Genomic DNA, 25,184 nt, shown 5'->3' with positions numbered 1-25,184 from the left:
TGTTCTGTTCCTTTCGCGCATTCTGACACTCAGAGTTCCACCACGGGACGTGTCGTTTGCCGGGCAGTCCAGATGTTTGTGGAATGCACTTGGCTGCTGGGTCAGTAAGAAAGGCCGTGAAGTACTGCACAGCTTCATCTATGCCTAATCCGCATATGTCAGTCCAATTTAAGTCAGAAAGCTTTTGAAATTGTTCCCAGTCGGCTTTGTTTCCCAGCCATTTGGGAACATGTGGAGGACATTCATATATTATTGGTGTACTCAAAACTAAAGGAAAATGGTCACTTCCGTATGTATTATTTGACTTTCCACTGAAGTAATGGTACAAGTGAAGGAGATGCGATACTGAGGTCTATGGAAGAGTAAGTTTTGTTGGCAAGGTTATAGTATGTTGCCTCTTTCCTATTCAACAGACAAGCGCCTGATGAAATGAGGAATTGTTCAATGAGACGACCTCGTGCATTACAGCGAGTCACCCCACAGACCATTATGTGCGTTCAGGTCCCCAAGGACCAGATAAGGTTCAGGTAGTTTGTCTATTAAAGACTGGAATTGAAGTTTTTCAAGACGGTGGTGCGGAGGTGTGAACAAAGAGCAGACAGTGACAAGTTTGTTTAGAATAACTGCTCGGACAGCCACCGCCTCGAGGGAAGTTTTAAGGGGTAATTGTGTGCATGCTATACCTTGACTAACTATAACCGCTACACCACCGGATGATGGCATGCCATCATCTCTATCCTTTCGGAAGACTACGTAGTTACGTAAAAAGTTTGTGTTTGTTCGTTTTAAGTGTGCCTCTTGTACACACAGCACTCTTGGATTGTGTTCATGGAGGAGTTCTTGTAAGTCATCGAGGTTTCGAAGACGGCTTCGTATGTTCCACTGTAATATTTCTGTCTGCATATTTGAACAAGAGAGATGCTGCTGTGTGTACAAAGAGTATCCTGTGTTAGAGTGAGCTCGTTAATTCAGGTGGCAGGACGGTCGTCCGGCCCCGTTATTGGTTTTTTGCTTTTCTTGGCACGCTCCAAGGAGGCGCGCCGCTCTTTCGATACCAAGGGTACCGTTGTATCCATTGCCTTCTCAGAGGCACTGGATGCCCGCACATGCGAGCTGGTGGTTTGGATTTTAGGCCTCGCCTGGTGAGGTGAGGCCTTGAGACCAGAGGACCCTCGAGTCTCCGGCCTCAATTTGCTTGGAGGCGGAGTAGACTGAAATACTGCCGCCTTGGGGGCAGGCGCCACAGCCGATAGCTCGCTCTGCGCTGGCCGAAGGGGTGGCGAGAACTGGTGCGGCATTGCCCCCTGATGCGCCGCATCAGCATATGTTGTGCCGTAAAATGGGGACACTCTTCGTCTTGCTTCTTTGAATGTGATACTTTCTTTGACTTTAAGAGTGATGATTTCTTTTTCTGTCTTCCAGTTAGGACACGAACGTGAATATGCGGCAAGTTCCCCGTCACAATTCACGCAGTGAGGCAAAGTAATACAGTTATCAGATGGGTGGCCCTGGCTACCACATCTTGCACAAGTTTCCTGACCCCGGCAGTTCTGTGAGCCATGACCAAATCGTTGACATTTATAACATCGTCTTGGATTGGGAATGTAGGGACGGACAGAGAGTTTGATGTAGCCTGTGTCTATAGATGAAGGCAGTGTGCTAGATGCGAAAGTGAGTATTAAATGTTTGGTGGGTATTCCTTTGTTGTCGCGTCTGATGACGATTCGTTTAACATCCGTGACATTTTGCTCTTTCCACCCAGAAGCAGACCAAGAAGGTCTGCTTCTGAAACAACTCCGCGTGTGGTATTCATTGATCTATGAAGTGAAACAGATACTGGGATATCACCAAATGCTACGAGACTGCCAAGTTTTTCATTGTGATGTTTTTCAGGCAGCTCAAGGGAAGGTCTCCACTAGCCATCTTTGTAACCTTGTATCCTGGGCCAAAAACCTCAGTCAGAGATTTCGCAACAAGAAATGGAGATATGGCTCTGGCTTGTTTTGTTGGATTTTCGCTGTGCAACACATGGAATTTTGGAAAGCATAGTCTGGGTTGGCTGAAAATTGATATTTCATCGATGCGTCCCCTCTTAAGCGGAAGACGATCTAGGAGACGAGGAAATGCAGGTGTTCCCATAGTAGTGTACTTTTTTTTTTCGGCAGCAATGGCGACCACCCACCATGGAGTCCAACCAGGGGACGCTGAAGCACTTAATAGCATAAGGCTGCAGACGCCAGCCGTACATTTCCACTATAACCAAATATAACTACTCAAGGTTGAGTAATTACACAAGGTTAACCCTTGCCACCAGGAAAATTGGAAGTAAAATGAAGAGAGAAGTACACAGGACAGACTAAAAAAGAGAGAGAGAAAGACGAAGTTGTAGGGGAGAGAGATAGGAAAAGGTGACTGCCGATTTCCCCTGGGTGGCTCAGCCCAGGGGTGTCGTCTACGTGAAGCCGGGGCCAAAGGGGTGTGTTGCCTCTGCCGGGGGGCCTTAAAGGTCCAATCACCCAGCGTCGGCTCAACCTTCAGGATCCCCTTTTCCCCCGGACACGGCAAGGCCACGCACGGCTAGGCGTTCCGGGAGGGAGTCAAAACTCCCCCGTTAGCTCGGATCCGTGGTGTCGCTACACACCAAACGCCTACTTCCGCAGGCGCCCCTGCGGGGATGTAGTAGTAGTAGTAGTAGTAGTAGTAGTAGTAGTAGTAGTAGTAGTAGTAGTAGCAGCAGCAGCAGCAGCAGCAGAACCAGTAGTACGTAGCCACCTCTCGTTTAGTCCTTATAATTCCTGCTGGATGGAGTACTTGTATATGATGAATATATGATGAAAAGATGCGAGATGGCGGCACTTGGAGTCTTCACTAGATGGACGGACGGACAGGCAGACGCACGGATGGATGGACGCAAGCAAGAACGGACGGGCGCTTCACCCCACTCCTCATCATTCACTCCGTGGATATGCTGTGACTTTTTTTCACTCGAAATGTGGCGACGAATGCTTCGGCACTACTGCTTTTTCCCATTTCTTCACCCTCACCCCTTATTTTTGTTTCCTTATTTTAACCCCTTATCTCCCCATAGACTGTTTACCATTCTCTCCCCCTACAATTAGATGACACGTTTCTCATGATTATCATGCTTGAACCAGTAACATGCCTTCGTCATCCAGTGGCATCACGTAATATCAAATTTCGCATATGCGAAGCTAGCGAAACGGCCACTAGCGCATCATCAGTGTGGCATGTAATCATGTTGTTATATGACAAGCGCGTTATTATCACGTTTGGACGTGTCACCTTCGTCATCTGTTTACGTCACGTGACACCAAATTTCGTAAATGCGGAGCTAACGAAAAAGCCGCCAGCACGCTATGAGCGTAGCATGTAGTCATCTTTTAGATGACATGCATGTCATGATTATTATGTTTGGACGTGTCATTACCCTTTGCCGTCTATTCACGTCACGTGATACCAAATTGGGTATATGTGGAGCTTGTGAAGCGGCCGCGAGCCGGCTATGAGCGTGGTATGTTATCATGTTCTTACATGACACGCATGTCATGATTATCATGTTTGGACGTCGTCCATTCACGTCACGTAATATCAAATTTGGTATACGTGAAGCTAGCGAAACGGCCGCGAGCGCACCATGAGCGTCGCGTGTAGTCATGACTTACATGACAAGCATGTCATGATTTCCACAATAGGTCTGTCACGTTCGCCACGCAGCCATGTGATACCAAACCAGTTTTGCAATGTCATGTGTACAAAACCACCGCAAGAGCAGCAAAGATCATGAAATGCAAATCATGACATTCATGTACTAATTTTCATGGTATGACTAGTCAGTTATGCTCGTCATACCGTCATGTTATTTCGTAACAATTTTAGCATCGATAGCATTATCCAAACGGCCAGGAGAGCTATATATAGTAGGCGGCTAGATAGGCTCAAAGTCGCCTAAATTCGCTAAGAAATGCTTCGCATTTATCAACATAAAGAACGGTCCCTAACTCCCAAATGTACGAAGTTCCGGTCAATTAACAGAATAGAAATAAACTTAAAGAGCGAGAACACTGCCAAAATAATTTCATGGTACACCACAAGATGTCGCGACACGATGAACACAAGAGCTAATAGAAACCAGCCTATCGGTCACATATTATCTGATGCCTTATATGAAAAAAGCACGGTAAATTCCTGACTACTGGAAAGTTTTCTGATATTTCTACTTTCTATATTGCGAATAATTCCGAGTTAAGCTCACAGCAGAAAACAATGATGCAGGTCCGGCGAGGGCCGCAAGCTGCCGCGCCTCGCACGTCAGCGCAGCCCCGCACGTGGCTGGTAACGCGCACCGGGGGACGACCCCCTTTCACAAGTCGCACAAGATGGCCGCCAGCGACGAGCCCTCCCTCCCCAACGCCGGACTACTTTATGGAGTCCCCTGAAGCGCAGGCACCAACCCGTGCGAACGTCATCAGCGATGAAGGGACTATCCGCTTTCCGTTCCCACCAGCCAAAGCCTTTCCGACTGCACAAAGGCTGTTAGACACAAGACGCCAGTCCAATAACAACGCAAAAATAAATTTACGTTTATTGGTTTTCAGAAGGACTGTACGCGCAGCACGTTGGCCGCAATCACAGTGTCACACATTCGTGTTTACGTACGTTCTGTCGCTACGAGCAGCTGGTTTACACCCATTCACTCAATTTCCATTCCATTTATGCCATAATTACATTTAATTACTGCGCTACAGTGAACATGTAGCATCCCCTATGACATCCTCAGCTTCATTTAATCTTCGTTTGACTCAAAAACGAGCCCTCGACGTCATTTTTACAGCAATCAACGCTTCTGACAGCGGTACAATCACACAACCGTACAACAAGCCACCTCAGCTGAGAAAGGAAATCATCATAGCTGAACCAGCAAAACAAGCGAGTTTTACGACGTTGTCTAGTACGCGGATTATGTACCAGTCGCGCCAAATACTAGGCGTGAAAGGCAGTAGTGAGAGCGCGCGAAGTGTCTGGTCAAAGATAATGACTTACGGTAGCCGAATTACAGCAACCGTACACACTACCTAGCCGCAAAAAGCTAAAGCTTGCACAGGAAACGCCGCAAACGTCATGGAAGTTTTCCCGGCTGCCGTAGCCTGCGCCCTCTCTTGGCGTCTGTTCAAACGAGATGCCTCTCGGCGCATTCCTCTCGCCTGCATTTCCCTCCAAGCAGGCCCTTTGTCGGGCGGCAGGCAGACCAGTCGCGGCGGCGTGAACACCCGCGGATCAGCTTCAGACAGCGCGATGCAGCACGGATCAAAACTGTCCAAAATCGCGCTGCGTCCGGAACCTCACGTAGACCGATCAGATCGTCGCGACGTTGACTCAACACAAAGTGCGTTGAACTAGCATACTAGCCTGCTTCAGCGCCTATTATATGTCAAATGGTCTGTCCGTATCACGCTAGCGAACGTAGTGCCCTCGATCGTGAATATTTCCGTCTGGTGAAAACGCAGCGTCTGCTACCAGCGTTTCACCGAAAGCAAATGGGGTTTTTGTAAGAAAATGTGGTGCGGCTTAAAGCGTATTCCACATGCCTGAACGTACGCCGATTTCATAACAGCGCGATAAGTGCGCCAAGTTAGGGTTGAATAATACTCAACATGCAAAAGGCGTTGTGCATGAGCAGTTTTAAGGTGTTACAGGTGGAGTGAGATCGAGAAAGGACGTATCGGTTACTGACCTTGTGATGTGGTTGAGGAGGTTGTGACGAGGAGTGGGTGACGACGCCCATTTGTCAGCGCTTCACCATGACGACCGAAATGCCACGCGACACAATCGAAAAATAGGTATACAAAAAAAACAAGAAGGGTACACGAAGGCACACGCTCCGGGAGCTGCTTCCACTACTGCCTTCACTACGTACGTGGCATTGGCTCAAATAAAAATGGGAGAGGGAAGGCCAAGGAAAGGGCGGAACGGGAGAGCCACAGTGGTGTTCATCCGCGCAAAAAAAGTAGTACCTCCGGACGACGCATTGTTGTATAGTTTTCGGTCACGTGGGGGCATATTCGCTTTCTAGTGCCAATAAACACATCGATGTTTGTGTTCACGTCTAATTTGCATTGCTACTATTTTACTGGGCTAATTATTATATTAATATTGAAAATAGGCCACAACGCATCTCTCAATGAGACGGTAAGCACAAGGCTTACCAAGCATGTTGAGAAAATATAAATTTAATGCCTATTAGTTGAGTAGGGTCACGCGGCATTCGAAGCACTTTCAAGTTGCCACTTATACGAGTATTATGGCTGCACCACAGCTTACCCTCAGGTAGAGATGTGTTTCTGTGCTGATTCTCCAGAAAACTAACCCACACCACCCCCTATATATATACCTTTTTATCTGGCTGCGCTGTTCTCATACAGAAATTCGGCTACTTCAGTGTTTGCATCTGTTGCTGTGTCAAAGAACGTTGATGTCGAGAACCCGCTAGCCTTGATGCCAATGTATTGAAGCAAGAGCGCGAGGAATCAGTGTCACTAAATTTATACTATTTCTAAGACTTCGGAAAGGCACTAGTCTCGAAAATGAAATAGTCAGAAGAGTAGGATACGTCGCCACTTCTCAAATGGCACACTCTTCTCCAGCAATTAATTACCAGTGATAGCAAAACGGCACATAAATCTAGGAATAAATCCCTACGCTTTTTGATCGATGATGCGAATTGCTGCACCGGTACCGGGCGCTTGCCGAAGCGGTGGCGCCATCTCTTGCGCGAGGCAAATACAACTGCCTGAAATATTTTCTCGCGATTTTAGGTAAATTAGTACGGTTATCTCTTGATTATTTCTGTAGTTTCTGTTATTTTCGACCTTGGTAATTTATGTCGCACTGGTTTTGAACACATTTAGCTTTGTTTCGGGCCTCTAACCATGCGACAAGGGGCAGTGATTAAATGACGAGGCCTCAGATGGTTACCACCCAAAAAAAAAAGGTGGCTGAACGCGCAGCTTTCTCCCATGCAATCTGTATTATTGTCAGTCCAAACCCAACGACCTACATTTCTTTCACGTTCATGATCTGTCCCTGTATACCGTACCGACCACAACTGTGACCCATGTGCACTGGAACGGATTTTGATTGATATGTGGCGCTTAACGTCCCAAAACCGCCATATGATCATGAGAGACGCCGTAGTGGAGGACTCCGAAAATTTCGACCACCTGGGGTTCTTCAACGTGCGCCCAAATCTGAGCACACGGGCCTACAACATTCCCGCTTCCATCGGAAATGCAGCCGCCGCAGCCGGGATTTGAACCCGCGACCTGCAGGTCAGAGGCCGAGTACCTTAGCCACTAGACCACCGCAGCGGGCCACACTTGAACGGAGGTCTAGGCCACCGTTCTCGAGGCGCAACCATGCAGTCACGTACTCGTCCACAGCAGTCAACTTTAGACAGCTGAGCATTGGACAGTACTGGTAACCGTTCGCAATACTGAAGGTAGGTATCTCGCCGCACACCAAGCTGTCTCTGCACATGCCGCACACTCGAACCCCAGTGGGATTCATCATCATCATCATCAGCCTGACTACGTCCACTGCAGGACAAAGGCCTCTCCCATGTTCCGCCAGTTAACTCGGTCCTGTGCTTGCTGCTGCCAATTTATAACCGCAAACGTCTTAATCTCGTCTGCCCACCTAACCTTCTGTCTCCCCTTAACCCGCTTGCCTTCTCTGGGAATCCAGTTAGTTACCCTTTACGACCAGCGGTTATCCTGTCTACGCGCTACATGCCCGGCCCATGTCCATTTCTTCTTCTTGATTTCAGCTATGATATCCTTAACCCCCGTTTGTCCCCTAATCCACTCTGCTCTCTTCTTGTCTCTTAAGGATACACCAGCGGGATTACCGAGAACAAAACGGTACCCAAGATTCAAGTCCAACGCCTTGCCGCGCTGATCGTCCGAGCAAATGCCCGAATCCGGGGACACCCGATTGCCGGACCAGAGTCGATGGTGAACGTCGCACAGCGTCCAGACCTCATGGTTCTCGCGAGGAACTCCCTTGGTTTCCTCGCTCGCTGGCGCCGCACTTGGTAGTCGGCGCCGTCTCTTTCGGTGGTTCGCGGTCGACATAGGGTTTCATATTATTGTATGAAACTCTACGCGCCTCGAGTGGCTGGCGTTTGGCTGCGTTCATCAGCGCGGCGATGCCGTCTCCATTCAGTCTCTTTGAGGCGCATGGTGCGATCAGATTGCCACCCGATACGCATGCCTTCTGCACGCCGATTCACACGATCGGCCTTATAGCTGCAATCGCGTGTATCGGCAGCCTCCTATTCTGCTGTGCGCTGCGCTTGAAGCTAACTTGAAGGTAACTTGCGCGTAAGTAGATTCTCATTATCACTCATTACTTACGAGCAAGTAATCACGAAACAAATTACTAGTGCACTATATCATGTCAACTGCTAAGTATGCCTATAATATGCCTATAACGAGCCTATAATATGTCCAGTGCAGCTCAAAGGCTCCCCGTGCCCAGTGGATCCCATTTTACACCGGCGTACGCTAATGTTAAAATAAAGGATACCTTCAAGTTTACACGGACAATGACTTCCAGTAACCAGCTCGCAAAAGACGGAGACAAAAAAGATTATAGGCGACAAGAATTACTTCACAGAAATATGTCCTTCGGAGCAATACCAATGCGCCCTTAGTCGCCTACTCAACTTAGCCACTGGAAACGAACTCGAACATCTTTACTCCTCAAATTCATCTATCCATTTATAAGTATCGCTCAAACAACATAACCTCCGGTTGTGACCTACACTGCATTCTAGACTGAACCGGAAAATAAAACGCACAATGCGAAAATCGTATATATCAATGAGGTTCAAAAAGGAGGAAAATATGCGTACTTCTTCAGCAACTCACTTTTTTTGGCAACCCTAAAGTAGCTGGTGAACTTGCGTAGCCATGCCTTACTTCTACGGCGAAAAGACCACCTAGCAGCGACATCTTCGCCGCAAAACCGACAGCTCTGCCAATTGCAAGTCTCAAGGCTTGTTGGCACGCATGTGAGCCAGCACACCTAAATATTAACGTAAGATTTCTAGGTATATTGGTAAAGAACCCCTTTCGCGGTCGTATTCGCTGAAAGTCATTTCAGGCTCACATTTTTTTTTTTCTGAACAGCACACTTTTACAACTCTAAGCCAGTGATCTGTAATGGGTAAGGATAAATGGTGCGAAACAAAACGTTTTGTGTCTTGACTAATGTCACTTAGACAATAGTTATGAAAGTGACTTCACGATCGTTTGACTCGCCAGTGCTGTGCGCACAGGCCACTAACTATGCTTCAAGCAGGAGCCGAATACTTCACCAAAATGGAAACACGCTCCGTGTAGTGACACCGCACAACGAGTAGTTGCGTAATAGAGGAGAAAATGTCACTGAAGTAACCTTTTCGCCGTGTCATTCACAAGCTCTCAATATGACATTTGCGCTTACCTGTGTTTGCAGTTTTTTATGAAAACCCGCATTACATGCCTCATGAAAGCGGAACCATATACCACTTCAGGCACCATGTTTGAACCGGGAGTGCTTTAATTATTCCTTTAGAAAAGCCTGTTTTGAAAACGTGTCATAGACGTGAATTCACGATGCGTTCAGTTTCCTACTACCTCCTATACTTTTTTTTCTTGAGGTGTCTTGGAAGTTGTATTACCCCAACACGAATAGCAACAACGTACCGCAGTGAAGGCGGGTGAACCCCGCAAGGTGACAAGGTGAGTAGAATTAGGAAATGCACGAATTCCACTAGGCCACTCTAGTGCACTTAATGAAACGATATGCAAGCTGACATCACGAAAGCGCATTATTAAGCAAGCCGACGCAGGTGCATTTCGAGATTACGCCACGAACACGTCAAAGGCACTAGCGGCGCCACCTACAATTGCCAGTACACAACGTGAGACTGACTGCCACATTACAAAACCGCACGGCCCCAGCCACGCGGTCCCTGTGAGGGAGAGTACTAACGCGACCGTTGAAAACGGAGGTGAAGGAGGTAGCTTTTTAAAAATGGCGGTTCTGTAACAACCTTTCAACACGTTTCAACTGACCTTAGCAAAAGATGCAGAACTTGTAGCCAACGTCCCACGCAGAGACGAGTGTTGTCGCCCTCACCGCCGGCGAGCACCAGACGGCGCAATTCGAATCTCGCGGAGGAATCATGCAGAGGAGACAACGAGCGGCGAACGAGTGTTGTAGAGCCTGCAGCCTCCACACGCTGCCGACCAAGCGGTTTCGCTCCCGCCGCACCAGTCGAGAGAAAGAGAGCGCCCCAGCGCGAAGAAAAAAGAAAACAAGCGTACAGAGCAGACCGCGGAGGAGTACACCTCACTCCACGCCGCAGATGCCCCCTGCGTCCGCGACGCAAAGTAGTTCGCGGTTTTGGACAAAAATGTTCGTCTCAACCGTGAGCGTGTGCCGCGAGATAAAAAGTTGGCATGACAGGCACTAACGAACACGTCCGCATGTCTTGCCGCGATTTAACCGACAGTAACTATGTCCTTGTCCGACCTTCACGTACCACGCGAGCGCGGCTGCCGCCCGAGGCGCCTATGTGGCCTAGGCAACAAAATACGTTATCGGCGGAGCTGCCGTTGGCGGCTACTTCGAGCCAAACTCTCGTTGTCGCCATGGCTAATTTCTGGCTACTTTTAGCTTTCGCTTTGACGCAATGAGTAGCCATTGTTTTCAAATTGTTTAAAGGTAAAGCAGGCTATTTCCACCAAGCTCTTCTTTCGCAAAAGCCTATACTGTCTCTCCTAAGCCTATGTACCCTCCCCCCACTCTCTGGCTGGTGCGCATTGAGGCACTCCACCGCAACGCATGGCGACCCTGCAAACACGAAGGGGCGTAGTTAATGCACGTTGGAAAACATGTAACCATCTCACTGCCAACAACCTATCCTGATTGTGCACGCTAGTTTTTAAACATGATCGATAGCGCGTTTTCTCGTCCGAACTTGACAAGAACAGGCATTCGCTACAAAATTAAGCCGGACGGTCATCTCGACCAGATTTGACTAGCCAAAGCTCGACCGATAATATATGAGCTCTAGTAATCAAATTCGATATGCGGCTTCAAGTAGAAACTGCTTCAAAATGCAATGTTCTATTTGTGGGGTGCAGTGTTTCAAGCTAACTCCGCCCCGCCGCGGTGGTCTAGCGGCTATATAAGCTACTCGGCTGCTGACTCGCAGGTCGCGGGTTCGTATCTCGGCTGCGGCGGCTGCATTTTCGATGGAGGCGGGAATGCTGAAGGCCCGTGCGCTCAGATTTGAGTGCACGTTAAAGAACACCAGGTGGTCGAAATTTCCGGAGCCCTCCACTACAGCGTCTCCCATAATCATATGGTGGTTTTGGGACGTTAAACCTCACATATCTTTCAAGCTTACTCCACACACGACAAGAATTTCATCTATTCAACATAAACTATATGCATGGCGCAGTGGATTCATTATAGTTTCCTCTTTTATATGCAACCTATTTGACACCCGACGATCACGCGAGAGGAAAAAAAATTGTGCCTTTATTTCCATGATCCTCTTTATTCAAAATGAAATTACGTATTGTTCAATGGCAGAAGCTCCACCCATATAACACCGCTTCTGTTCAGCTTGGCTACAAATTTGGCAATAAAATAAAATGGCATGGCTACTTTGGCTACCTTTAGCTTGAGTTTGGCCACTTCTGAAATTGACAAACGGAAACTTTCCCTAATTATCGGCGCAGTTAGGTATAGAATGCCTCGACCTATACGCAGAAGATCGTCTTGCACGTATCGCCAAAATTATGTTGAGTGCACCAATTTAATGTATCTAACATTTATTCAAGTTGCTCTCAAACCTAACGCTGATCATAAGGCAAAAGAAAAGCCCCGCCGCGGTAGTCTAGTGGCTATGGGACTCGGCTGATGACCCGCAGGTCACGGGATCGTATCCGGGCAGCGGCGGCTGCATTTTCGATGGAGGCGAAAATGATGTTGGCCCGCATGCTCAGATTCGGGTGCGCGTTAAAGAACCCCAGGTGGTCTAAATCCTCGGAGCCTTTCACTACAGCGTCCCTCATAATCGTATGGCGGAATTGAGACGTTAAACCACGCATATCAATCAATCAATGCAAAAGATAAAAGCCTCGCTTCAAAGCGACCCGACAGTACAAGTGCCGGAGGGAAGGTAATCTTCATAACGTGAAATCCCGAGCTCCCAAAAACAGTGCAGCTTTGTAAGTTGGACGTCATTCGCTTTTTTTCCTACGATCGGCAATCGATCCGGTCTGGAATTGTGTGCGCAAATCATTCAGTAGGCACTGCGCGTAATGCTTTACGTCATTCATTTACACTCTAGTTTGCAGTTTCGGAATTACCTCAGCACATGCGCCCAATAAAATGATGCCCCATGCCGACGCTGACAACCAAACAAAGAGAGGTAAGGGAGCTTGAATTCCCCTCGTGCTCAAGCTACGCAATAACGTGTTCATTGAACACCAGGTGAACGATAATCCTTCGTTGACATTCGCCGAACAAGAAGTTGTTCCGATCCCTAGACAGAATGACAGGGGACGCACGGCACGCATGCTGCCGTGTTTCCTCCTAATGAATTGCTCACTAATAGTTTCAGCGAATGTTTGCTTAGGAAAAATGGCCGTTATCAGGCACGGCGTAGTTTACGCGTCATACGCTCGGTGCATTTTCATCGCCAGGTGAATCAAAAGGCTCCGTCTATAATATATTACGAGCGTGTATGATGGTATACGATGAGCGTAGGAAACTGCAGTCGCTTTAACTTGCGCGTCGGCGGGCCACCAAGCACGACATACCATGAGTAGGCATCAAGGAAGAAGAGAGAGGTTACAAAATCCAGACATGAGACTTGAACTAATATGGCATCTCAACACAGAAAACATGTCCCATGCCCTGTGTGAATCGATATAATGCGCGAGGCAGTTGGGGAAAAGCTGCATTCACCGCATTGTCGGACTTAGAGACAAGCCAGGGCATTCATGTGATGACATGTTCACTATCGCATGCTTTTCTTCGACGCGGGTACATTCCGTATATATGCAACGTATATAACGTATATTCTGGTGCATACAATACATGACCTCTCGTTCATATTTGTCATAATTACGCCATATCAATGTTCACATTTATCAATCTAACGTAACGGCTGCGATCACACCAAGACCGTGGCATGTAAGGCACTGCGTACATAATATGAATGGCTTCATGCTAAATGTCATTTGTATTAGTCGTACACTCATGTCATGCGCCATACAAATTTCGGTATATATCGAGTTAATAAAACAGCCTCGAGAGAACACAAAGACCATATGATGATGTGGCCATATGACCATATGATGAATGTCATGATTTTCTCATGTTACAACGCGCCATTTGTGTTCCCCAGACAGACAGACAGACAGACAGACAGACAGACAGACAGACAGACAGACAGACAGACAGACAGACAGACAGACAGACAGACAGACAGACAGACAGACAGACAGACAGACAGATAGACAGACAGACAGATAGATAGATAGACAGATAGATAGATAGATAGATAGATAGATAGACAGACAGACAGACAGACAGACAGACAGACAGACAGACAGACAGACAGACAGACAGACAGACAGACAGACAGACAGACAGATAGATAGATAGATAGATAGATAGATAGATAGATAGATAGATAGATAGATAGATAGACAGACAGACAGACAGATAGATAGATAGATAGATAGATAGATAGATAGATAGATAGATAGATAGATAGATAGATAGATAGATAGATAGATAGATAGATAGATAGATAGATAGATAGATAGATAGATAGATAGATAGATAGATAGATAGATAGCGGCTCAGGGTAAGTCTTTGATGCCGCCATGGCTGCGCCTAAGTTCACCGGGTGTTCGCGCCTAGAGTGCCGAGTAGCATGTGTGCACTCTAATGCAACACGTTGGCAGCCTTGTAGACTTCTCGTCGTCAACCGTTTTTTACTTTTTTTTTGCCATCCACCTTTTTCGTTTCCAGCCAACTCAAGAATATCCAGGCTTCGCAGTGTAGCATATCGCTTAATAAACGTCGCACAGCACTTGTCGACGATGACATTCTGCACATGTGCGACATTCACGTGGCCCCAGCCCGCCAAACATGACCGTACGATTTTACAAACATCGGTGACCTTTTACGTAAAACTCACTTTTGAAGGTCGCAGGTCCGGTCCCTGCCGATGGCAAGTTATCGTTTCATGCACTTTGCTTTCTTCACATTTACATTACGACTACCTCATCCCCTATAAATTCCTCGGTAAAATTTTCCAGCCATTTTGGCGAGAGTTCTCTGTAGCTCGTGCTGGCCAGAGATGTGGCTCGCTTTGATAGATATTTAGGGTGCGTCAGTACGCATTGAATACAAACTTTTTTTTTTATCCTTCAACATAGTACCTTCTTTTTATCATACTTTTACATAGCGTGCACTTACCATGCCTTCAAGACGTTTCTTTGCTAGCTTTCATCAGATGAAAACCAGACCTCGAACAGCTTCCATAGTTCTCTCGAGCGGCTGCTCTGACCTCAACACCACTATAGGTCCGTTCGATTCACCTGCACCGGTCGGAACCGGTTCACGGCTGTGCACGCGAAGTTCAGAAATTGTGCAGCGTGAGTTCAGCGGTGTAGGCACAGCACGACACCCGAAACAAATGACGATGTGCCGACCAGGTGTTGGCCTTATTTCTTTTCGGTTAATTTACACCGTTCAGCAAACACTGACCTATGGCGAAACGCACATGCGGACAGTTTATGAGGCGCGAACATCTTGGCAAAACACACCGCACTTGTAGAGGCGGGTACGGCGCCTAAGCCACCTACGTCTAAGTGCTGCGTCGTCTGCTCAGCTGCACGCGCGCCTGCACCAAGCCGGCACCGTCAGCGAAGGAGGTGCAGGAAAATCGTAAACCAGTGCTGCACCTTTCAAAACGAATGGCAGGGTTCAGAGGTCGTCAATGCTGCACCGCTGAAACAAATGGCAAGGTGCAGCACCTCGTGAACTGGTTCACGTGGTGCAGGCGAATCAAACGGACCTTGTATTTGAGAAGTGCGGAAGTACACCGACTGGCACACCAAGAAGTCTTGGTTCGCCTCTCCACTCGAGCTTCAAAGAAACGGAAGTGACGCGAAACCTGTCTCCGGTCGGCACACCGCAGAAACAACTCCGACGACTCGCGCTCGAAAGAGGAAACTGACAAAAGGCTTCTTCGGGTTCTCTCTCCCTCAACCTCCACCGGTTCTGTGACCCTGCGGAAACCGTTCTAGCGGGGCGCCGTCCGTGCCGCTGCTACAGTGTACTAGCCCCCGTCTGCTGTCACATGATCATACAGGAAAGAAAGAGCGGGATGTTTTAAAAGGCTCCTCAATATTGCGGTCACAACGATGAAAGAACACGTCTCTTATTAAGGTTAATAAAAAAAGAAATAGCGGAGAGAAGGGGAGGGTGTTCCTTAGGTTTACTTTATGTACCTTCCCACATTCAAAGGCGGAAACAGTGGCCCACGGCAATGTTTTTCCTAACACACGAGCAGGTTGATTGTGATAGGCGTAACATGGGAGAAAGCCTGCAGTCAGCTAGTCAGGCTGATCATAATGACGTCATGAGTAACAGATTGCGATAGCGAAGGCGGCGCTGTGGGCGAAGAACCCGGCGCCGACGAGTGTACGAAAATGCGTCAAAATGATTGATTCGGCTGAGGGACAGGGGTTCCTGTCCCCGTGAGCGTATCATGCTTGCATCTCAAACCATCATGACAAAAATGCGGTCTTTATATATGCGCCGTTCTCCAGTAACCGATGTTCTCTGGATCGTAGGCTTGACGGCGACCAACCGCTCCCGATACGGAAATCTAATCCCTTTTGAAGTCATCGAGATTACTTGTCCTTTCTCGTTGTCGCACTTCATTGTTGCCAGGATATGAACGCATCAACTGCCGGTATCAACTGAAGTGTGGCGCTGGTAAGCACGTGGACGGAGGCCCAGTTCCCGACAGGTGAAAATTCGGAGGGAGCATCACGCGATGCTGGGTAGCTTGCACGAGACGTCATGTTAGCAGTTCGGGAACATGCTGGGACTCCACGACGGTGGTTTTGACGGCGCACAAGTCGCGCCGGTGTGACAACGACGCGGCAGGACCGCATATGAGGGTGAATAACGAAAGAACCTGCGTGTGATGTGTTCACAGCATTAAAGTGACATCGCAGATGTCGTGTCCCCACATGCTGGTGCTCCAACATGGCCGTTTCAGAGACGCCACTGCAAGAAGTAGCCAGGTGACGTAGCCTGAGGATTGTGTCAGTGCAGCTGGATAACGAAGAATATACTAGAGCAGAACATCCCCTGTTCGTCTCACGAGGCCACGCGACACAGCTCGTTCGCTAACACTTCGTATCGACAAGCGAAACTAATTCCGTGATCATCCATTCGTGTACAGTATTCAGTGCCGTAACAACCACTTTCAACAGTGACGTAACGTTAGCGCATGAGTGCCGCAAGGTGGCTGAAGGTTTACCAAAGGGATAATTGACCGCTTCTGCTTGTTGCGGCTGGCGCTGCCAATCGCTGGCACTCCGCAAACACCGGTAAACAAAACCTTGGTCCCGGGTTCGATCCCCGGACCTGGACGAGAAGTTGTTCGAATAAGCCTTCCTTTCAGATAAATCCGCATCGATTTGTGGCTTCGTGCTTCAAACGAATGGAATTCAACCATCCCTTGCGCGACGCATCATTTTGTATCATGCGCTTTGCTACTAACCTGGGACTGAGCGTGCTAGCCGTCCGCGGCGACGCGGCGTCCCCCGAAATCAAGTCACAGAAATAACCGCAAGCTGGCGTGGCACGACCTCCGGTCGAAGCGCCACAACGGCGGGCTGGCTTCTTCCTCTCGCGCTCGGTCGATGCGTGAGAAACAGACGAGTTCCCAGCCAGCTGCCGACGGCGGTACACTAGGTGTTCTGTGGCGCGGAGTCATACGCGGCGCGTCGCCCACGAGCGCTCCGCAAAGTAGTCCTAAGAAAAATTGAGGCAGCCAAGCTTGAAGGTGCAGTGCTCAACTCGGCTTTCTATAACGACGGAGCGTCGCGCGCGGAACAGCAGCAGCGACATCTGCAGTCGCAAACACGCCACGTCTGAGCATGCGCGGCGCCAATGATGTGCTTGCCCTGCAGTTTCAACGCTTCTTTATCTCCGCGGCCGCAATGGCCGCTTTGGCCATCGAAGCGCTGTCAACAGTACAAAATTGAAATAAAACAACAACAAAGAAGAAATATTCTCGCTTCGATATATATCACAGCGACAACGGTTTTACTTCATCTTTCTCTCTTGTTTTTTTTTGTTTTTTTTTTTTGCGAAATCGCTCGGAGCGCTTTCGACGGCCAAAGTGGTTCTTGCATCCGCGGCGATAAACAGGGATCAGTATTGCGAGTCAGGCACATCATTGGCGCCACACATGCTCAGATGTGGCGTATTTGCGACTGCAGATGTCGCCCGTGCTGTTTCGCGCACGACGCTTCGTCGTTATAGACAGCCGAGGTGAGCACTTTACAGCGAAGCTGGGCGTCCTTACTTCTTTCTATTTTTCAATTTCTTTAACACTCTATTTGCTTCCGTTATTTACATTTCTCTCTGTGTTTTTTTTCTATTTCTTTCTTTCCATCATTTGCTTTCTCTATTTCTGGATTTTTTCTATCTCTTTGTCCCTCTGTCTTTCTTTTCTTCTTACTTTCTATTAATTTTTTTTTCCTATTCCTGTACTCGTTCTCACGCCCATCGGGCGTCTCTCATACTTTTTTGGGACGTTTTTGGGACGTTTGGGGTTTTGGGACGTTAAACGACACCGATCAATCAATCACACCCATCGGAGTTTTTCGGCGCCGCGGGAGAGCGCACGCTGGGCGCACGTGTTCGGTGAGCGAAGCTGAAGAGGAGAAAGAGAGTGCGCGCCGTAAACGATGGCGACAGTTTGCGCGAGATAAGCCGATCACAAACAGCTCAGCCACTCCACGTCGCCAACGGTGGCTGCGCATGGACGGTACCATCAGCAGAAAGCAACAAGGCGCGACTCGCGAGCCTCATTGGTCGCTGCGCAAATCAGCGGGTTTCCATCATTGTTCACAACTGCTACGACAAGCAATAGGACGACCAATGAGAAATGTCTTCCCCATCGTGATAACACCTGTCATATTGCATATATATGACAGATCACTCCCGAAAAGTCATGAAACAAATACTATTAAATAATTTTCTACACACTGAAAACGCAATTTAAGTGCATTACATATAAATGCTTCTGGAAAGTATTCATGCTTACTTTTAAACAGCAAAACAAATTACTTTAGAGTTACCTCAGCAGGACTTGATGCATGCACCAAGAGACCAACTCGTTTACAGGGGCAACGGCAAGAAACGCGAAAAGCACTACGCGTTGTTTTTATCACACCCTGACGTAGTTGGCAATAAAAAATCCGTTAGAGTGGTAATTTATTGTAACACGGATGGCTTTGGTGGTTATTAGCACACATGCTAAAACCGTTTGAAAAGAGTTATACGAGACAGCAGGGCACCCTGCTGTTTCGTAACACAGCCGCAACGCACGTGTCAAAACCCCTGCCGCTTGCGTGCGGCAGCGGTCCCGACACGTGCGTTGCGGCTGTGCGGACAGCGCGTGTAAAGGCACTTAGTTTTGAAGGCGCATGCGCAGCCAAGCGCATGGGGACTGTAAAACTACCATTTTGCCGCAACCGCCCCGCACGAAGTCGCGGCGACGCGATAGCGATCTACGAGCTCCGAGGACACGCAGCAGTATACGTTAAAGGCAGTAAATACGTAAAAAGTAAAAAAAAGTTACAGTTTCGCCGCAAGGGCGAAGCAATAAATGCGACAGCAACAACTTGGAATGTAACGTTGAACACTGCAAGCAGATCGAAACGTGCAGCGCGCTGCTCACACACAAACGACGCACGAAAGCGATACTCGCAGGATGAGAACGAACTTACAACGTTTACCGCTCGCCACGTAACACGCTGTTTAAACAAAAAGGATGCACGATACGTACTCACAGATGAGTACTAACTAACACGTGTCCCAGTTGTTATACCTCGCTGTATGAAAAGCACGCTGTTTTCGCAAACGGGGCCTGTGCAGAGACCGACGTGACCATTGTGGGACCGGCAACTAACGCTTTCGTTTCAGTGAAAGCCGAAGGCACACGATTCCCCCACCAAAGAATAAGCGTGCGCGCACAGGCATACATCCATGGGGCAAAGTACGGGCGAGAGATCACAGGCATCCATCCATGGGGCAAAGTACAGACGAGAGATGAGCAAGCGTCGGCGCATCGCGACGACCTCGGCGGCGAGCGCGGGCGGCTTTTTAGGGGGCGAAGCTCCTTAAAGAAGCACTGACATCAAATTACTCATGCCAAGATTTTTGCGTTAGCGAGTAGCTATAGACCCCGTAGCAACGATTCGGGACCTAAAACGCAACTGAGGGATGAATAACTATCCCTTTTATTGGTTTATATTATTGGGATCTAGCACTATTCAAAAACAGCCGGCAATCCCGCCATTTTTTAGCGCTGGGAGCACCAGCAGTGCCGCTACCTAGCGGTCACCTCCAGATCACGCCACAGCTGACCACTTCTCCGCAGAAAAGAGTGACGTCAGGCTCAGCTGCTCCACGAACATTTCGTCTGCTAGGCGGACACATTCAGTCCTGCCTTGTCACTTGAATTGCTGTCGTCGCCATACAAACTGTCGACTCGGGTTCAGTACGATAGTCTGGAGTTTGGAATCCCCGCGATTCGCGGCGTCGCGAATTATTTTTGCTTCGATCGACCTTTTGCAGAACAGTGATTTCGAAATGGACGCCCTTCCAACCAGCACTGCAGAGGTGCCCGAGGTTGCACGCTTAAGCCATGTTTGCTCGTGTGTCTCAGTTAGCCATTTTGGTGTGTTTTGACGTGCAAAGCATTCAGGTATACGCAGAGGGGTCACCGCAATATAGCTATCGCAAATAAGCATCAGCGGAGAAATAGAATACGTTTCCTGCTTGTCAGGTTCTTTTTTGCGCCTCCGAATGGCCCCACCTATCCAGCCTCTCGCGGTTAACATGGTATTACCACTTTTACGCGGACGCAAAGTCTACATATGAACTAAAGTAAAATTCAACGATACCTGCGTTCACCGCCGCGGTGATCTAGTGGTTAAGGTACTCGGCTGCTGACCGCAGGTCGCGGGTTCAAATCCCGGCTGCGGCGGCTGCATTTCCGATGGAGGCGGAAATGTCGCAGGCCCGTGTGCTCAGATTTGGGTGCACGTTAAAGAACCCCAGGTGGTCAAAATTTCCGGAGCCCTCCACTACGGCGTCTCTCATAATCATATGGTGGTTTTGGAACGTTAAACCCCACAAATCAATCAATGAACGATACCTGCGTGTTACTTGTTAGCGATGATATCTGACTACACGCTCTTCCACTTTTGATAGCTTGTAATCATGATGTGTAACACATACGTGATATGAAAAGACACCCTCATTGCGCTTTTTCTGTGCTTCGAACTAGGCGACTGCAACTCACCTGCAACTCACAACGGTTCCCCGACATGCTGACCAACAAGCACGCGTTTAAGCATGCTTCTTTCTTTCGCCATTCTTTTAAAAGTAGCTTCTATCTTGATAATTTCACGAGATCATTCAAACCGGTGCGATGAACATCAGACACGACGAGCCACGGCCGGGCTATAGGCTGCACCTGCGCGCGCTAGCCCGGCCATGGACGAGCGAGTGCGTTTCCGCACTTCGGCGCCAGTAGGCGCCACCATAAGAACACTCGGATCGTACACGTCATCGCTACTATAGGGTATCGTCACTCAGGATGGTATTTGTGGAATGTATCACACCGAACACTATAGTGTCAATGTCGCAGGGCAGTCCATTTTTCGTTTTTCTCCTTAGCTTTTCTACACTGTTTGACATCGAATTAAAATAACTTCCACGCAACGGATGCCGTTAAAATTTGGCCAAGAAGACCTATGCGTATCACACCGAACACTATAGTGTCAATGTCGCAGGGCAGTCCATTTTTCGTTTTTCTCCTTAGCTTTTCTACACTGTTTGACATCGAATTAAAATAACTTCCACGCAACGGATGCCGTTAAAATTTGGCCAAGAAGACCTATGCATACCAAGCGATCGAATGATGGGCACACCTCGATCTTTAAATTTGATGTCAGTGATCCTTTAAAGCGGCACACGTTCGTCCCTCGTAGTCGTAGTGTGTAACAAGTGTTACATTTCAACCTCCAAGGTGGTACCGGTGGGAGATTTCTCCTGTGCTTTGTTGACCAATAAAAAGTTCGCGGCGTGCGCGTTAACTAAAAGCCGAATGTTCCTGTCTCTCATTCCCCATTAGCAGCCATTAGCATGTTCCAGTAGGAAACGTTAGTAGAAGTGTTAAAAGCCGACTTCTGCTGTCTCTCATTCCCAGTAGCAGCTATTGTTTACCTCCAAGGCAGTGCCTGGTCAGATTTCTCCTGTGCGAGATTAAAAAATAAGAAATTTTTATTCAAAATGCCGTTTCACGGTATTGCTTCCAGGAGCTTTGTTCAATCTCATCATCATTCACCTCGTGGATCTGCCGTCAATTTTTTTTTCTTTGAGTGTTCCTACGTATACATACACGGTGAAGGTTGGCGGCGGTGGCGACGGCGAAAAAAAAATAGCCTGGACTGTCCATATAATTGCTATCGCAATAAAAAGGGGCCAGGCGCGTTTTGGCGTTCCTGCCAAAAGAGTATATAGTAGTGAGCAAAGCTTTGACCCGCGCTTTTGCGGCAGCCAGTTGCGCCGTCCCGTCCGTTCACGTGTGTCCCAGGAAGACCTATCCGAGTTGTTTTAGCTTAAATAGATTCTGCTAGTTGTGTTGATCCTTTGAGACTCTCGCCTTAGTGAAAAACTCTGCCCTCGTGTGTTCGGCGACTCCTAGCCACTATAAGACCGCGACGCTGATGTTGGCGCTTGTGATTGAGACCGCCTTCCCGCCCTCTGTTTTTTCGCGATGTGTTTTTTGTTTGTTTGTATGTCCTTGTTTTTTTGTGTGCCGCCCCCCCCGACCCCCCCCCATGTTGCAGAAATCTCCCGGATCCAGAATCCTTGAACTTGGCAGGTATGTATTCGGATATTCGGAACTACTACTCTCGCACACAACCCCTCAAACCGAAGCGCCGCATGACATTCGAGGGTCAAATGCAACTTCCGGCTAAAGCTATCGAAGCGGTGGCTGCAGAATTGGAGGACAGTGAACGGCGACGAGAGGCGAAAACGTACAAGGAATACGTCGACATACTGCGCAGCATCATACGACGGCACATGTCCCGCAACAATAACTCCGTGCGCCACAGGCGAAAACAGTGGTGGGACAATGAAGTCGCTCAGGCGTGACAGGCACGCCGAGAAGCAAACCGTGCCCACCGCCGTGTGGTCAAGACAAAAGACCGCGAGGTTTGTAGCGACAAATGTCAGCACTACGTGAAGCTGAAGATTGAAATGCACGCCCTGGTTCAAATGAAGCTAGATAATGTTAATAGACAGATGTCACAAGACCTGTGAGAGGAGGGAAAGTCAACGACTGCAAAATTCTGGAACTATGTCCGGTCGCTTGATAGAAAGGAACCACCTGAACTGCAAATTATGGACAATGAAACAGGACAGCAGGTTGTAGACCTTAAAGCGTATGTAACGACATATTTAGAGGCCCTGTATAATCCTGCTAGCGCAAAGGACAGTCCTACAAGCAAGTATCGAAGTGTGCCGACCACTCCACACCCCTCGGAGGCAAACTGGGCTTTCTCACACAGGAGTGTCGAACGGGCACTCTCCCGCCTTCAGGCGCACACAGCCACAGGCCCTGACGGCATACCAGTTAGCCTAATGAAGTACCTAGGCTTAGACTGCCAATAACAGTTGGTCAGTTTCTTCACCAACATTTTGGATGGCGAGGAGATACCCAAAGAATGGCGACTTGGCAGAGTAGTGCTGATCATCAAGAAAGAAGGCAATATAAGCCATCTAAGTGACTACAGGCCACTGACAGTCCCCTGCACGCTATACAGAGCCTTCACACAGCCTCTAGTTGTACCTCGACGAATGGGCGCGCGAGGGGTCTAGACATTTTTCACGGTTATACCCAATCAGAAATCGGCGTCACGAATTGACAGATTAAAAAAAATAAACTAGCGTTAGCTGGTGTAAAGGTGAAGATATTTGACATATCTGTCTGGCTGGGTGAAAATCTATACGAAGAAATTCTACACCCGTTTTTACTCCCAATTTTTTTAATGTTAAGGTGATTTTCAGGATCGATTCGGTCCCTTCGTCCGGGGTGGCTGTCCGGCCGGCTCTGAACCGAAACTAGCTACTTTTCTTAATGGTGGCCTTCTCACCGTCGTTTTCTTCTAACCACCGTTCTTGTTGCTGCAGTGTTTCCTTTCCTCCACCGGTTCCGAAGACCATGAATTCGGCAAGGTCCCAGTTGAACAGTTAATGTTCCCAGGTGTTTGCTGTTTGGAAGTATTCCACGCGAACAGCCTCGGACTAAACTCCTTAGATTTCTCACTTTCTATGGACTTCAACCTCTAGCTACTAGATTACAAACTAGCCTTTTTGTTGTTGTTTCTTCGTGATAAATCTCCGGTTTTAACTTCTCCTCTCTCTTTCTTTGTACGCAGTACTCGCAATGAGGCGTGACATTCCTGCAGAATTTTGAAATTTTGAAAAAGCCTTTGTGCTGCTCCTACCTTCACTGTAATGTGAAGGGGTGAACAGGTTTTAGAATGAGAACAGCTGTCTGAGTACATGAGGTTTCTGGGAAACAATCTCTCAGGAAGGATATCCGTGGGGGAGGGGGGACGTAGACGGAGTTCAGTGACGTCAACTGGCGGGGGGCCATTCTCCTCCAAACTCCCCCGCTCACACAAACGGAGACCAGACTACTGTACTACGCTGGTGTGTCGTGTAAAAAAAAAAATAAGATATGGCGGCCACGACATTGTGGCTGCCTTGTGTCATTTGGCTCTGTTCACATATGCAACGCATCGTCTTACTCCGCAACATGCTACACTCCGCTTGAAAAAAAAAAAAACTGTCAGTGACCGGTATATCAGCCATTATTGGATCCGTAGTGCTCTGCCATCTACTTGAAAGTCACATCATGATAATATCTTGGGTTTTACGTCCCAAAACCACGATATGATTACTAGAGACGCCGCAAAAGGGCCTCTGGAAATTCCGACCACCTGGTGTTCTTTAACGGGCGCTGACATCGCACAGTACACGGGCCTCCACTGAAATAAGGTCGCCACGGCTGGGATCGAACACCACGACCTTTGGATCAGCAGCAGAGCACCGTGGCGACTTGTCCACCACGGCGGACTTTGAAGATCGCCTCATATACCCCTGTCACACGGGCACCCGCAAACACCGTTTATCTCCTTCGTCCGTACGACAAGGGAGATGCGGTCCGTGTCACACGGCGACCCTTACGCAAACGAAGGTAAACGGAGCACTTCGCAAAGGACATTCGACGATCTCCCTTTGCAGCGGAACGAGGTACTTTCGTTCCCAGTATTGGCAGGTCAGAAAAAAATTCGAGCAGTAAATTGCCGCAATGACAACAAAAAATAAATTCTGGCAAATAAACGTTCTTTTGTTGCAGTACTCATTCATAACGAGTTTATTTGGCGCGGTGTGGAGGGCATCGTCAATGCGTGCGGTTCTTGTCGCCATGTTTGCGCGTGCCCGGGAGAGGAATGACTGACAACGCTGCATCGTTGTCACCTGCTTCGACGACTGCAGAAATGTGTAATGGGAGCAGACCTAATTCAAGGGTGACTTGGGATGCGCTCAGGAGGGAAGGAAAGGCAAGAACTTTGGTACACGGGGTACAAAACCAACTAGTCGCCGAGCACTGCGCAAACAAACATAGCGTTGGGCACAATGTGGCCAGCGTCGCTGCCAGCATTGCTACAATTAGCGAGTGCGTTTCCAAT

General features: G+C 48.4%; 1 protein-coding gene and 1 long non-coding RNA gene across 5 annotated transcripts in view; one reads left to right on the top strand and one right to left on the bottom strand.

The window, feature by feature from the left end:
- Positions 1-4,618, top strand: part of LOC142775039 (uncharacterized) — a 56,014-nt gene extending 51,396 nt beyond the window's left edge. The window contains exon 3 of the long non-coding RNA XR_012886652.1: positions 4,294-4,618. This is a non-coding gene — a long non-coding RNA (uncharacterized LOC142775039). The remainder of the gene's footprint in view (positions 1-4,293) is intronic.
- The window catches only part of egg (SET domain bifurcated histone lysine methyltransferase eggless), a 139,215-nt gene that overhangs the window by 96,837 nt on the left and 17,194 nt on the right, over positions 1-25,184 (bottom strand). The window contains exon 1 of one of the 4 annotated variants that reach the window (XM_075876350.1): positions 5,753-5,909. The exons of the other annotated variants lie outside the window; for them this stretch is intronic. The gene's annotated coding sequence lies outside the window, so the exon portion shown is untranslated. Of the gene's footprint in view, positions 1-5,752; positions 5,910-25,184 lie in introns of those variants that run through there. 4 annotated transcript variants of the gene reach the window in all.

The sequence above is a fragment of the Rhipicephalus microplus genome, chromosome 2 (assembly GCF_043290135.1).
Source record: "Rhipicephalus microplus isolate Deutch F79 chromosome 2, USDA_Rmic, whole genome shotgun sequence".
NCBI lineage: Eukaryota > Metazoa > Arthropoda > Arachnida > Ixodida > Ixodidae > Rhipicephalus > Rhipicephalus microplus.
Note: the sequence above shows the minus strand (reverse complement) of the source record. Positions and strands in the feature narration are given on the sequence as shown.